The following is a 13,234-nucleotide window of genomic DNA, read 5'->3' as shown; positions in this document are numbered from 1 at the left end:
CCCTTTATCATTTTTTATTGCATCTATTTGAGTCTTCTCTCTTTTTTTCTTTGTTAATCTTGCTAGCAGTCTATCAATTTTGTTGATCCTTTCAAAAAACCAGCTCCTGGATTCATTAATTTTTTGAAGGGTTTTTTGTGTCTCTATTTCCTTCAGTTCTGCTCTGATTTTAGTTATTTCTTGCCTTCTGCTAGCTTTTGAATGTGTTTGCTCTTGCTTTTCTAGTTCTTTTAATTGTGATGTTAGGGTGTCAATTTTGGATCTTTCTTGCTTTCTCTTGTGGGCATTTAGTGCTATAAATTTCCCTCTACACACTGCTTTGAATGCATCCCAGAGATTCTGGTATGTTGTGTCTTGGTTCTCGGTTTCAAAGAACACCTTTATTTCTGCCTTCATTTCGTTATGTACCCAGTAGTCATTCAGGAGCAGGTTGTTCAGTTTCCATGTAGTTGAGCGGTTTTGAGTGAGATTCTTAATCCTGAGTTCTAGCTTGATCGCACTGTGATCTGAGAGATAGTTTGTTATAATTTCTGTTCTTTTACATTTACTGAGGAGAGCTTTACTTCCAAGTATGTGGTCAATTTTGGAATAGGTGTGGTGTGGTGCTGAAAACAAGGTATATTCTGTTGATTTGGGGTGGAGAGTTCTGTAGATGTCTATTAGGTCCGCTTGGTGCAGAGCTGAGTTCAATTCCTGGGTATCCTTGTTGACTTTCTGTCTCGTTGATCTGTCTAATGTTGACAGTGGGGTGTTAAAGCCTCCCATTATTAATGTGTGGGAGTCTAAGTCTCTTTGTAGGTCACTCAGGAGTTGCTTTATGAATCTGGGTGCTCCTGTATTGGGTGCATATATATTTAGGATAGTTAGCTCTTCTTGTTGAATTAATCCCTTTACCATTATGTAATGGCCTTCTTTGTCTCTTTTGATCTTTGTTGGTTTAAAGTCTGTTTTATCAGAGACTAGGATTGCAACCCCTGCCTTTTTTTGTTTTCCATTTGCTTGGTAGATCTTCCTCCATCCTTTTATTTTGAGCCTATGTGTGTCTCTGCATGTGAGATGGGTTTCCTGAATACAGCACAATGATGGGTCTTGAGTCTTTATCCAATTTGCCAGTCTGTGTCTTTTAATTGGAGCATTTAGTCCATTTACACTTAAAGTTAATATTGTTATGTGTGAATTTGATCCTGTCATTATGATGTTAGCTGGTTATTTTGCTCGTTACTTGATGCAGTCTCTTCCTAGTCTCGATGGTCTTTACATTTTGGCATGACAACCCCATCAAAAAGTGGGTGAAGGACATGAACAGACACTTCTCAAAAGAAGACATTTATGCAGCCAAAAGACACATGAAAAAATGCTCACCATCACCGGCCATCAGAGAAATGCAAATCAAAACCACAATGAGATACCATCTCACACCAGTTAGAATGGCGATCATTAAAAAGTCAGGAAACAACAGGTGCTGGAGAGGATGTGGAGAAATAGGAACACTTTTACACTGTTGGTGGGACTGTAAACTAGTTCAACCCTTGTGGAAGTCAGTGTGGCGATTCCTCAGGGATCTAGAACTAGAAATTCCATTTGACCCAGCCATCCCATTACTGGGTATATACCCAAAGGACTATAAATCATGCTGCTATAAAGACACATGCACACGTATGTTTATTGCGGCATTATTGACAATAGCAAAGACTTGGAACCAACCCAAATGTCCAACAATGATAGACTGGATTAAGAAAATGTGGCACATATACAGCATGGAATACTATGCAGCCATAAAAAATGATGAGTTCATGTCCTTTGTAGGGACATGGATGAAATTGGAAATCATCATTCTCAGTAAACTATCGCAAGAACAAAAAACCAAACACCGCATATTCTCACTCATAGGTGGGAATTGAACAATGAGAACACATGGACACAGGAAGGGGAACATCCCACTTCGGGGACTGTTGTGGGGTGGGGGGAGCGGGGAGGGATAGCATTGGGAGATATACCTAATGCTAGATGACGAGTTAGTGGGTGCAGCGCACCAGCATGGCACATGTATACATATGTAACTAACCTGCACATTGCGCACATGTACCATAAAACCTAAAGTATAATAATAATAATTAAAAAAAAAGAAATTGGAGAATTTTCAAAAAAAAATAGCTCTTAAACAGTTGGGAGGCACATTATATGTATATACACACATATACATATACACATATATACACACACATGTACATGCATACATATACACACAATTTAGTTTTTAGGAAACCAAGTGTTATAAATTGTGTTTTTTCTTAAAATACAATAAAATTTTACTGTAAGTGGAAAAATTCCTAAATAAACCAAAATCATTTTTCTTTTGTCACAACAAGAATTCCTGCTTCTAAGAAGACAAAAATCAAGGGAACTTATTAAAAAATCACATAGCTTCCTGGACACCAGCTAAATGAAACCATAGCTCATGGCATAAAGGTCAGGTCGCTTCCTCTGCTATCAATGTACATTAAAGAACTGAGACACTTTTCACAAGTTTCAATGAAGGCATAGATGTTTCTATTATCTGGATGTATCAGGTGTACATTATTATCATTCTCGGTTATTTAGATGCTTCATTACATTCTAATTGTTTCACTGAGTTCAGCCAAACATTGAATATAATGAAACAAAACAAAAGCGCACACACACACACACACACACACACACACACACAAAAAGAAAGTAAAAAGATAAGGCCCTGCATATGCTCATGCCTGTAATCTCAGCACTTTGGGAGGCAGGGGCAGAAGGATTGCCTGAGCCCAGAAGTTCAAGGCTATAGGGAGCCATGATCATGCCATTGTTCTCCAGCCTGGGTGAGTGAGTGAGACCTGATCTCCAAAAAAAAAAAAAGGAACTGAGAAACTGAGAAAATTATATAACTGATACTGGAACCTGTATGTAGAGTATGCAAATAACTCATGACTCAATAACAAGGAGACAATACAATTTTTAAATGGGCAAAAGGTTTGAATACACATTTCATCAAAGGAGACATATGAATGGCCAATAAGCACATGAAAAGATGTTCCACATCAAAGAAATGCAAATCAAAACCACAATGAGATATGACTTCCCACCCACTAGGACAGCTAGAAGCAAAAAGCCAGACGATAACAAATGTGGGACAGGATGTGGAGAAATGGAAACCCTCACACACCACTGGTGGGAATACAAAAGATGCAGCCACTTTGGAAAACAGTTTGGCTATTTCTAAAAGGTTAAACAGAGAGTTACTATGTGACCCAGCAATTCCACTTCTAGGTATCTACTAAAGAGAAATGACAATGAGATACCATCTCACACCAGTTAGAATGGCGATCATTAAAAAGTCAGGAAACAACAGGTGCTGGAGAGGATGTGGAGAAATAGGAACACTTTTACACTGTTGGTGGGACTGTAAACTAGTTCAACCATTGTGGAAGTAGTGTGGCGATTCCTCAGGGATCTAGAACTAGAAATACCATTTGACCCAGCCATCCCATTACTGGGTATATACCCAAACGACTATAAATCATGCTGCTATAAAGACACATGCACACGTATGTTTATAGTGGCACTATTCACAATAGCAAAGACTTGGAACCAACCTAAATGTCCAACAACGATAGACTGGATTAAGAAAATGTGGCACATATATACCATGGAATACTATGCAGCCATAAAAAATGATGAGTTCATGTCCTTTGTAGGGATATGGATGAAACTGGAAACCATCATTCTCAGCAAACTATCGCAAAGACAAAAAACCAAACACCACATGTTTTACTCATAGGTGGGAATTGAACAATGAGAACACATGGACACAGGAAGGGGAACATCACACACCGGGGACTGTTGTGGGGTGGGGGGAGTGGGGAGGGATAGCATTAGGAGATATACCTAATGCTAAATGACGAGTTAATGGGTGCAGCACACCAACATGGCACATGTATACATATGTAACAAACCTGCACGTTGTGCACATGTACCCTAAAAGTTAAAGTATAATAATAATATTAAAAAAAAGAGAAATGAAAACATATGTCCACATCAAATCTTGTATGCAAATATCCATAGTTGTAGTATTTACAATAGCCAAAAAGTGGAAATGACCCACATGTCCATCAACCAGGGAATGGATAAACTAACTACAGTGTATCCATACAATGGAATGTTATTATTCAGCAGTAAAAAGGAATGAAAGACCAGGCGCAGTGGCTCATGCCCAACACTTTGGGAGGCTGAGGCGGGAGTGTCGCATGAGGCCAGGAGTTCAAGAACAGCCTGGGCAACAAGGTGAGACCCCTGTCTCTACCAAAAAAAAAAAAAAAGGAATGAAGTACTGATACATTCTATTCTACAACATGGATGAACCTTGAAAAACCTCACGCTAAGTGAACAAAGCTAGACACAAAAGGACACGTGTATGATTCCAAAAGGATACGAAATGCTCAGAAAGACATATCTACAGAGACAAAAAGTGGCTGTTGAGGACTTGGGATGGCACAAGGGACTGAGGGAAAATGGGCATGTAGTTTATTTTCAGGGTCATGGAAATGATTAAAAATAAAATTGTGGTGATGGCTACAGGATTCTGCAAATATAGTAATAATAACCGAATTGTACACTTAAAATGAGTGAATTTCATAGAGTAAAGTATCCCTCAGTAAAGCTTTAACAAAACACGTGATGACTAAATGAAACATAAGATCTTAGGTTGGGAGGAAAGCTTGGTAAAAAGGACATTATTGCATTATTGGGACAACAGGTGAAATGTGACTTTTAAGTTAGTTGTATATTAGATCCTAGTATCATGTCCATGTTAAACTTCCTGAATTTGACTACTAGACCATGGTTATGTAAGAAATGTCCTTGTTCTTAGTAATTATGTGCTGGAGCATTATTTAGGGGTGAAAGTTACACATGGCATGTTTGCAGTGATATCTCAAATGCTTCTAAGGGAAAAAAACGGTTTTTAAGAGAAAGCAAAATTTGGTGGAATGTTATTAGTGATGAGTTTGGGTGAAAGGTACATGGGAGAATTTTGTTTTGTATTATTGTTGTAACTCTTCTTTAAGATGGAAATCACTTCAAAATAACTTACAACTCTTAAACAATCCACACATTTAAAAAATTATTGTTTGGACCTTTAATAAATCTATAGACCCTGAATGGAGAAAAAGCCCTGAGCTAGTTGTGAACAGAGTTCCTAGAGACGGTACCCCTGCTCATCATGTCTGTTGCACCCCAAAGAGAAGACAAAGACACAGCCAGAGGGCAGGGTGAGAACATGTGTCTGTATATGCCATAGCTTGCAATCATTCAGTCATTTACCCAACAAATATTTCCTGGGTGTGGTAATCAGCTGTGAAGCAGAGATAATCAAATCCCTGCCCTCAGGTGTTGAGATGCAGCTGGGGGTCGGGGGAGTGCTCTGCAGGAGGGGGAAGCCGATGTGGAAACCCCTCAGCGACACCCAGGCCCCAGCCTCCCACCAGATCTGGAGCATTGGGGGGCAGAGATTTGTGTCTGAATCACCTCTGTGCACTCTCCCCTCCTCCCTCCTCCCTCTCCTTGGATTATAAGGAAGTCAAACTCTGTCTCCATACAGCAAAGAGCTTTTGACCGCTGGGGCCCACTGGCCTCGAGAGGCCCAGAGCAGGGACAGGGCATCTATGCAGGGCCACTTTCCACCAGCAAAGCTCAGAACAGAATCAGCAAGAGTGGGTGGGAGGGAGGGTGGCTGGGGCCTGTCCAGGTGAGGGGCTGCAGGGATGGAGGGAAGCATTATCAAGAGGGGAGGCTAATTCACCTCCCACCAAAAACCCAGCATCGGGCCAGCCACAGTGCTGGCCACGCAAATATCCACGAGGTAGTCTCCACCTCCACCACTAAGCCCTTGACTCCTGGGGGCCGCTCAGGGACTCCAGCTCCTGGAGGTTACACGGATTCCCAAGCTGGGAACCCCTGAATTATTTTAGGGGATCTCTCATCCCATATGTGCAGCTAACACTGCTGGTAGACCAAACAAATACTATGTTTCACACGTGAACATCTTTCAAACCAAAATAGAAGCTGCTTTGATAAATAAAATTCACAGAATCCAAAGTCATCTAAAAATTGGTTCTTAACAGCTTCCTGTCATCCCGTAGTTTTTCAATCTTGGATATTAACCCTTGTGTGTGGGGGGTGTGCATGGCATGGGGGCAGGGGGTGTCTCATAATTTCTGATGATAAACAGGTCTCTTCCCTTTACTTGAAAAGCCAGGGAGTGCAAATGGAGTCCCCATACTTCATGGTGTGGGGGAAGGATCAGAGGATGAGGCCTGCACTGCTGGACCTCGGGTGGAGACCGCAGCCCAGGGCTCCCTGCTCTGCAGGGCTCTGGAAGATGAGGGGATCTGGGGGCCCAGAGCCAGGCACCCAGTGTTACTGGCCTGCCTGCCCCCAGCAGACCAGCAGTCCTCCAGGGCAGCAGCTGGGCCAAGGCTGAGTCTCTTGGGAGTCCTGGGCAGTCAGCACGTAGCTGGGTGACCACGGAGGCAGGCAGGCAGGAGGCGCCTGGACAAGGGGGCTGACATTCACAGCAGGCTGGGCTGGCTGAGGGCTTTGAGCTTGGCTCTCCACCTGCTAGCTGTGTGGCCACTGAGCACTCAGGACGTGGCTGGGGTGATGGAGACTGAGTTTTTCATTTTGTGAATTGTAATCAGCAAACATTTAAATAGCCCCCTATAGCTGGTGGCTACTGCTCTGGGCAGCCTGGCTCTGGAGGCTTCGTAGGGATGGGGAATGGAAACGGCCCTGAAGGTGAGCCAGCCAGCTTAGCTCCCTGTCCCTTATCAGCAAGGATTTGAGGGTCCCCCTTGCAGGGCAAAGGCTGCAGTGTCTGGACAAGCCTCAGTTCCCTCCCTGGTCCAGTCCAGGCATTTGCACACATCACAGCACACAGAGTGCCACTGCCCAGAGCAGTGCACACAAAACCAGGTACTCTGTCCGATATGAGCAACTTAAGGGCTCTTCAAGGGGAATTTTATGACAGTAACTTTTTGATTTTGTATATAATGACTTTAGAGTTTACTCCCCTCACCCCAACCTGTGTGAAATAACAGCCCAGCAAAATCCTAATGATACATATTCTGTGATTGCCAAATATGACCACAAATTCTTCCTATCCTGGTACCCAGGCCTCTCCTGGGTAGCCCCCTCCTCCCACCTGAGCTGGGGGCTACTTCCCCTCCCCTTGGGCATATGACTTTCCTTTCAGGAGAAGGTGGCAGAGGTGATGGCTGTGCCTCAAGAGGCCTCGCGGCTTCTGGTTCACTCTAGGAGTGCAGCCTCAGATGCCATGTGGAAGGTGTGACTGGGGCACGTGGAGGGAACTGAAGGGACCCCAGTGTGAGAGGCTTGTCTGCCATTGTGGGGGCCATGTGGAGGGAACTAAGGGGACCCCCATGTGAGGAGGCTGGTCTACCATTGTGGTGGGGGCATGTGGAGGGGCCCGAGCTGCCTGGCCAACAGCCAGCATCCACTGGCAGACATGGGAGTGGGGCCTTCTTGGAACTTCCAGCCCAGCTGAGCATAGCCAAGGGCAACCAGCACAACTGCCCAGATCTTCCAAACACACAATCACGTGTTTTAAGACACTATGTTCTGTGTAGTTTGTTACACAGCAAAATCTAACTGAAACACACGCGCACACAGCCCCCACTCTAGAGACTGCCAGCTGGTGTTGCAGTTCAGGGCCCACCCACGGCCCCAGGAGGCAGCAGCACACCCCGAAGCACTGCCTGGGCCCAGGGGCAGGGGCATGAGCAGAGTCCACAGGCCGCTGGGGAACTCTACCTTTTAAACAGAGCAGAGACCCACGTGGAGCCGTCTTTGGGAGATGCCTGGGGTCTGTGCTCTGGGCCGGGCTCTGATTGGCGGAACCCCTGCAGCCTGGCCTCTCCTGACACGTTTGCAGTCAAAATCACAAAGCCCTGCTACCGGCGGGATCTCTCTCCCCGTTTTATAGATGAGGAAACAAGATTCAGGAGCAGGAGACACTTGTCCAAAGTCAGTTTTGCTAGGCTTTGTCCTCCTGCAGGTCTTTTTGGCCCCCATCCTTGCAGTGGTAGGGGTGACCCTAATTCACAAGGGTGGAGTGCAGGAGAGGAAGCTGGCGGGGGCTGCATGAGACTGTCGGGAGGGAATCACATGTCTTCATGTAGACAAAGCCCAAGGCAGTTAGGGTGGGGGGACAGAACCCCTAGGAAGAGGGTCAGGGGAGCTGCAGCAAGGACTCTGTCTCCAGCTGGTATGCGGGATCCAGACACAGCAGGTGGGGCCGGCTCTGTAACTGGCCTGTCGGCTGTTCTAAACATCCAGAGAACTGAGTAGTGGGGACGCCAGCTGTGGGCCCAGCTGCCCCTGGGAGGAGGGCAGAGGCCAGCCTAGCTCTCTACCTGCCCCATCCACTGCACCAGTCCACCCTCCATGTCTCTAAGGAAAGCTAGGTTCTAGGTCTCAATTCTGATGCTGCCACTTTCTGGCTGGCAAGGAACTTGCGCGAGTCACTTGGCTTGCCTCAGTTTCCCCCTCTGCAAGATAGGGCAGATATTCCTGTTGGACAGGATTTATTGTGAGAATGGAATGAGATCATAGTTGGGACCATACTCATACACACATTAGAGCTTATCACCCATTTTGTACTTGAAAAACATCCCGTTTTCTTTGCTGCCGCTCGAAAGCCTCTGCAGGCCACCCACCCCTCACTTCTGGGTCTGCCTATCTCTGCGGTTTCTGTGCTTGCAGATGAAATGTAATTCTTGGCTGTTGGAAGTTTGGGGCTGAGCCCAGCCATCCCTCCCTGTCTCTGGGGCCCACCCATACCCCGCCCCAGAGTCCAGAGCCCCCAGCATGTCCAGCTTGCCAGTGGAGCCCACCCTTCCCCGGACCAAGGTCACAGAATCCCCCGTCCTGTGGGAGGAGAGCTTGATGATTTCTCAAAGTCCTTGCAGCTCTGACCTTCTAAGCCTGCACTCCTCTAGGAAGCCAGGTGAGAGAGCAGAGGAACTACCCTTCCATAAGCCCACCCCAGGAACCCCAGGGAGGGGCCGGGTGCCTGGCCTTCTGAGTGTCTGTACCTGAAGATGAAACGGGCTTACTTAGGTACTTCTTGGCGGTTCTGAAGTTCAGGACTGAACCTAGCTGCCTCTCCTGGCTATGTCCGTCCACTACCATCACCACCTTGTCACCCTCCGTCTGGGGTCTGAGGCCAAGCTGGACACCTCTCCTTCCCATGTTGAAGCTCAGAGGTGAGCCTCAGCTGACCCTCCCTCCAGCAAATGTTTAGAGTATAAGGTAAGCATCCTCCACCAGCGACCATCAGGCTGTCCACTGTCCACGCCTAGCCAGACGTCCTCTCTGAGAGTGCTGCCATTAGTCTCCAAACCCTCTGTCCTTTGAGCCTGAATCCCCAGGGGGCTGTTCATATTCCTCTTCCCTCTGCCGCCAGGCCGGCCCCCATCTTTGCTGGCCACCTCCTTCTTGCTCTCAGGTCCCCTCCTCAGGGAGGCCCTCACTGATCACTGCCAAGTTGCTCCCCACCGCAGCCTCCTGCTTCGTTTTCCTGACTGTGATGTTGGAAATGCTCGTTTGTGTGTTTACTTGTCACCTGTCTGCCTCCCCCAACCCCCAAATGCCAGCTCTGTGAGGGAGGGGGTCTCACGCTGGTGTCCTCACTGCTTTGAGCGGTGCTGGGCACACAGTCGATATTAGTTGGTTGAATTATTGATAGAACAACGCTCTTGATCCGGCTCCAGGGCAGGAAGGGGAGCTCACAGAGGAGGGGATATCTAGCTAACCCAGTGGGAACCAGACATGCTGGCAAACCCCATCCCACGGGCTAGGCTTTCAGTTAACCCTCTCATTCATGCATGAGGGGGTAGTTATTAAGCCATTTTCCAGATAAGGCAATAGAGGCCCAGAGAAGTGAAGTGACTTGCGCAAGGCCACATGGCTTGTACGCTGCAGAGCTGGGTCTTGGCCTGGCTTTCTGAGATCGACAGCCCTTCTCTCCTCCAGGATTCCAAGGCTGTGATTCCGAGAGATCACCACACAGGGAAGGAATCCTGACAGCCCGTGAAGTGCCTGGCACTGGGTCAGGTTATTTGCAAAGGTTTGTTCATGTGCTTGCTCTGTCTTCATAGGTCTATTTTAAAGATGTCAAACTGAGGCCCAGAGAGGCCTGGTGACTCGCCTTAGGTCACACAGTGTGGCGACAGCCAATCCAGGACGGGTGCCCGGACTGCCACACCTCTCCATGTGGTGGCGGTGAAGCTAAAGTGGCCTGCTGCCTTGATTTCCCCTTTGTGCCATGAGGATGTGGGCAGGCTGATTTCTGACATGGTGTAATGTCATCAGGGAGGCGGGACCTTGCCTGAGAAGCCTTAGGGCTGAAAAGGGAAGTGCAGAGTGGCTGTTTCCCCATCCTGCCTGCTCTCCGCCCTGGCCCTGAGCCAGGTGGGCGGCCAACTCCCTTTGACCACTTCCTGGGGAAACTCCCCCGGAAATGCCCCAGATGCCCGCAGCCCAAGTATAACTCCAACTTCCAGGCTCAGGACCCTCATCTCTCACCTCCTCCTGCCAAGATCACCCCAAGCAGAAACCAGTAGGCATAATAATTCGTATGTGTGTGTGTATATGTGTGTGTGTGTGTGTGTGTGTGTGTGTGTGTGTGTGTGTGTGTGTGTGTGTGTGTGTGTGTGTGTGTGTGTGTGTGTGTGTGTACTTTCCTGATTAGATATTTTATCAGATATCTTATCTATATAAGGAAACAACAACAAAAGTGAAGCTGACAGTGCATTGAGAGCCAGGCTTTAGCACACCACAGCTCTATGTCTTAGGATCCCTCCTCTCTGCCAGTGTGGCACCTGCCTCCTACTCCCATCCTCTGCCTCCAGTCTCCTCTGCCAGCCTGTCCTCCATCCAAGCTCCCTAGGCATCCTCTTCAAACTCTTTGCTGATTGCTGTAAGGCAGTGGAGCATGTGGTTAAGATTCTGGGCTTCAGGTCAAGCTGATTTGGGATTTGATGACATTTGCTAACAGTGTGACCTTCGGCAAGTGACTGTGTCTCCCTAAGCCTCAGTTTTCTCATCTGCAAAATAGGGATCATAACAAACTCTACCTCATGGGGCTGACCCGAAGGGATGATGCATGGCAGAACACATGGCTCAGGTCACAGTGGTGGAATGACCAGCCCACAAGTCTTAGCAGGTCGCAGTGATGGATGCAGGATGTTTCTGCCTGACCAGCCTCCATTCTCACTTCTGGTAAGACACCCCAATTTTCTTTAGGGAACCCAATCCTCCATTCCCAGTCCATCTAATTTGGGTCAGCTACCTCCAGGGCTGAATGCAGTACCAAGCTTGGTCTATCAGAGAGAGTAGTTCATCCCCACTGCTCAAGTGACTGGTCCAGGGATGGTATGTGGTCTAAGCTAAGCATGGAGAGTCGATTCTGCCCAGATATGAGAAATGTCGACCTGGAGCTGTTGGGGCCATCTGGGCAGAAAGGCTGTCTGGGAATGAAGTCAAAGAGATGGAAGAAGAGAAAAAGAGGCCGGTGTCTGGAGTCATGGTTTGAGCCCCCGAATCCAACTGTACCTGAAGCCCTGTCTGTTTCAGAAACGGAAGGCAATAAATTCAGCCTTTGCCTTAAGCCAGTCAAGCCAGTCTGTGGTGCCTCTTTTTTTTTTAATCAACCAAACAAATACTGGTTAATAAAACTCCCTGCTCAAAAGCTCCTGGCGGCTCCTCCGTGCCTGCAGGGAGAGGCCAGCACCCTGGGCTCTGTGACCACTTGCCTTCCTTTTTGTCCTGAACTCTGGCCCTTATCCCTCCCAGACAGGTATCACTCAAGACTGCTGTTTCCCAAACACACCTTGAAGACTCGACCTACAGTTTCTACCCAAACTCTCCTCCACTCCCCACTTGACCAGTGCCTGCTCACTAGAGGCCTCCTCCTGGAAGCCTCCCCACACTTCCTCCACCACTCTGAGTGTCAGTGGCATCTACCTCCAGCTTCCCATCACTCTGCTTATTTCCCCAGAGTGAAATTCACTTTTTTTTTCTTTTTCCTCTTCAAAAAACTTTGTCTCACTGTATCATTTAAGAAATGAACATCCTGGATTGACTTGGGATTTGACAAATTCAAACTTGGTTTTAACACACCATGTGCATTTCCTGAGCCCCAGGCGTACCAGCAGACACAGGGCTGAAAGACCCAGTGCCTACCCGCAGGGGCTTAGAGGCTGAACCAAACCATTTCCCATTTGGCTCAAGACCATGGATGCAAAAATGACCATTTTTAAAATTTTAAATTCAAATTTATTTTACTTGGGGATAATCATCACTGACACTCATTGAGCCATTGCTAGGTCACTGCCTATGGGCATGTCCATGCATAATGTTATTTAATCCTCACTCTGGGAAATGTTATCCTCACTTACTGAGGAGGTCACTGAAGCTCAGAGAAGTAAAGGGAGCTGCCCAGGGGGTTACAGCAACTGTAGGGAGCTGACCCTATATTCTAGCCCTTGTTATCCTCCCTGGCCTTTCTCAACTGTGTGCGAATACACTGGGGCCAGCTTCGAAGTCTTTTTAACATTCACTGTGTAAACTCAGCACCAAGCTGGCTTCCCCTGGTTGCTCACAGGCAGGTGGCCGTCCACACCCACTTCTGTGTGGGGGCCTCTGGCGTCACATTTCACAACCCTATTCTGTAGGCATCGGGTTTCAGATTTGCTGTATTTGCTTCCGCTGCCACTACCGGTAGATCAGAGGCTGGGGAGGTGTTTCAACACATGACTGTTTTGAATACGGTGACTTCCCCATCTATCCCTGCCATGGGTAACATCCCAGCAGCCTCTTGATGGCAGAACAGAGGCCATTGAGCCTGGCCAATGAGTGAGTCTCAAATTCTAAGTTCGTGGGGGAAATGGTTTCCTGGACTCACTTAGAAGGGTGGTTTGTTCCAGCACCTGATCAGAACCTGTGGCTCATTCTCTGCAAAGTGGGCATGAGACACCACCGGAAGCTGTGGAGTGGCCAGAATGAGGCAACATATGGAGGGTGTGTGGCACACAGTAGGTGTTCACTAAGTGCTCATTCTCTCTTTTCCTTACAGCCTTGCTGCTGGGGCTACCTTTCACCCACATGCAGGCCTACTTGCCTGCAC

At 47.4% G+C, this 13,234-nt stretch overlaps 1 protein-coding gene and 1 long non-coding RNA gene across 11 annotated transcripts in view; one reads left to right on the top strand and one right to left on the bottom strand.

Moving 5' to 3' along the window:
- IQSEC1 (IQ motif and Sec7 domain ArfGEF 1) overlaps positions 1–13,234 on the bottom strand; it is a 397,406-nt gene that overhangs the window by 104,700 nt on the left and 279,472 nt on the right. The window lies entirely within an intron of this gene.
- On the top strand, positions 10,587–11,717 carry LOC129032690 (uncharacterized). Its single transcript, XR_008501442.1, has 3 exons — positions 10,587–10,666; positions 11,165–11,328; positions 11,524–11,717. It is a non-coding gene; the product is annotated as an uncharacterized LOC129032690 (long non-coding RNA).

Source organism: Pongo pygmaeus, chromosome 2 (assembly GCF_028885625.2).
Source record: "Pongo pygmaeus isolate AG05252 chromosome 2, NHGRI_mPonPyg2-v2.0_pri, whole genome shotgun sequence".
Taxonomy (NCBI): Eukaryota; Metazoa; Chordata; class Mammalia; order Primates; family Hominidae; genus Pongo; species Pongo pygmaeus.
Note: the sequence above shows the minus strand (reverse complement) of the source record. Positions and strands in the feature narration are given on the sequence as shown.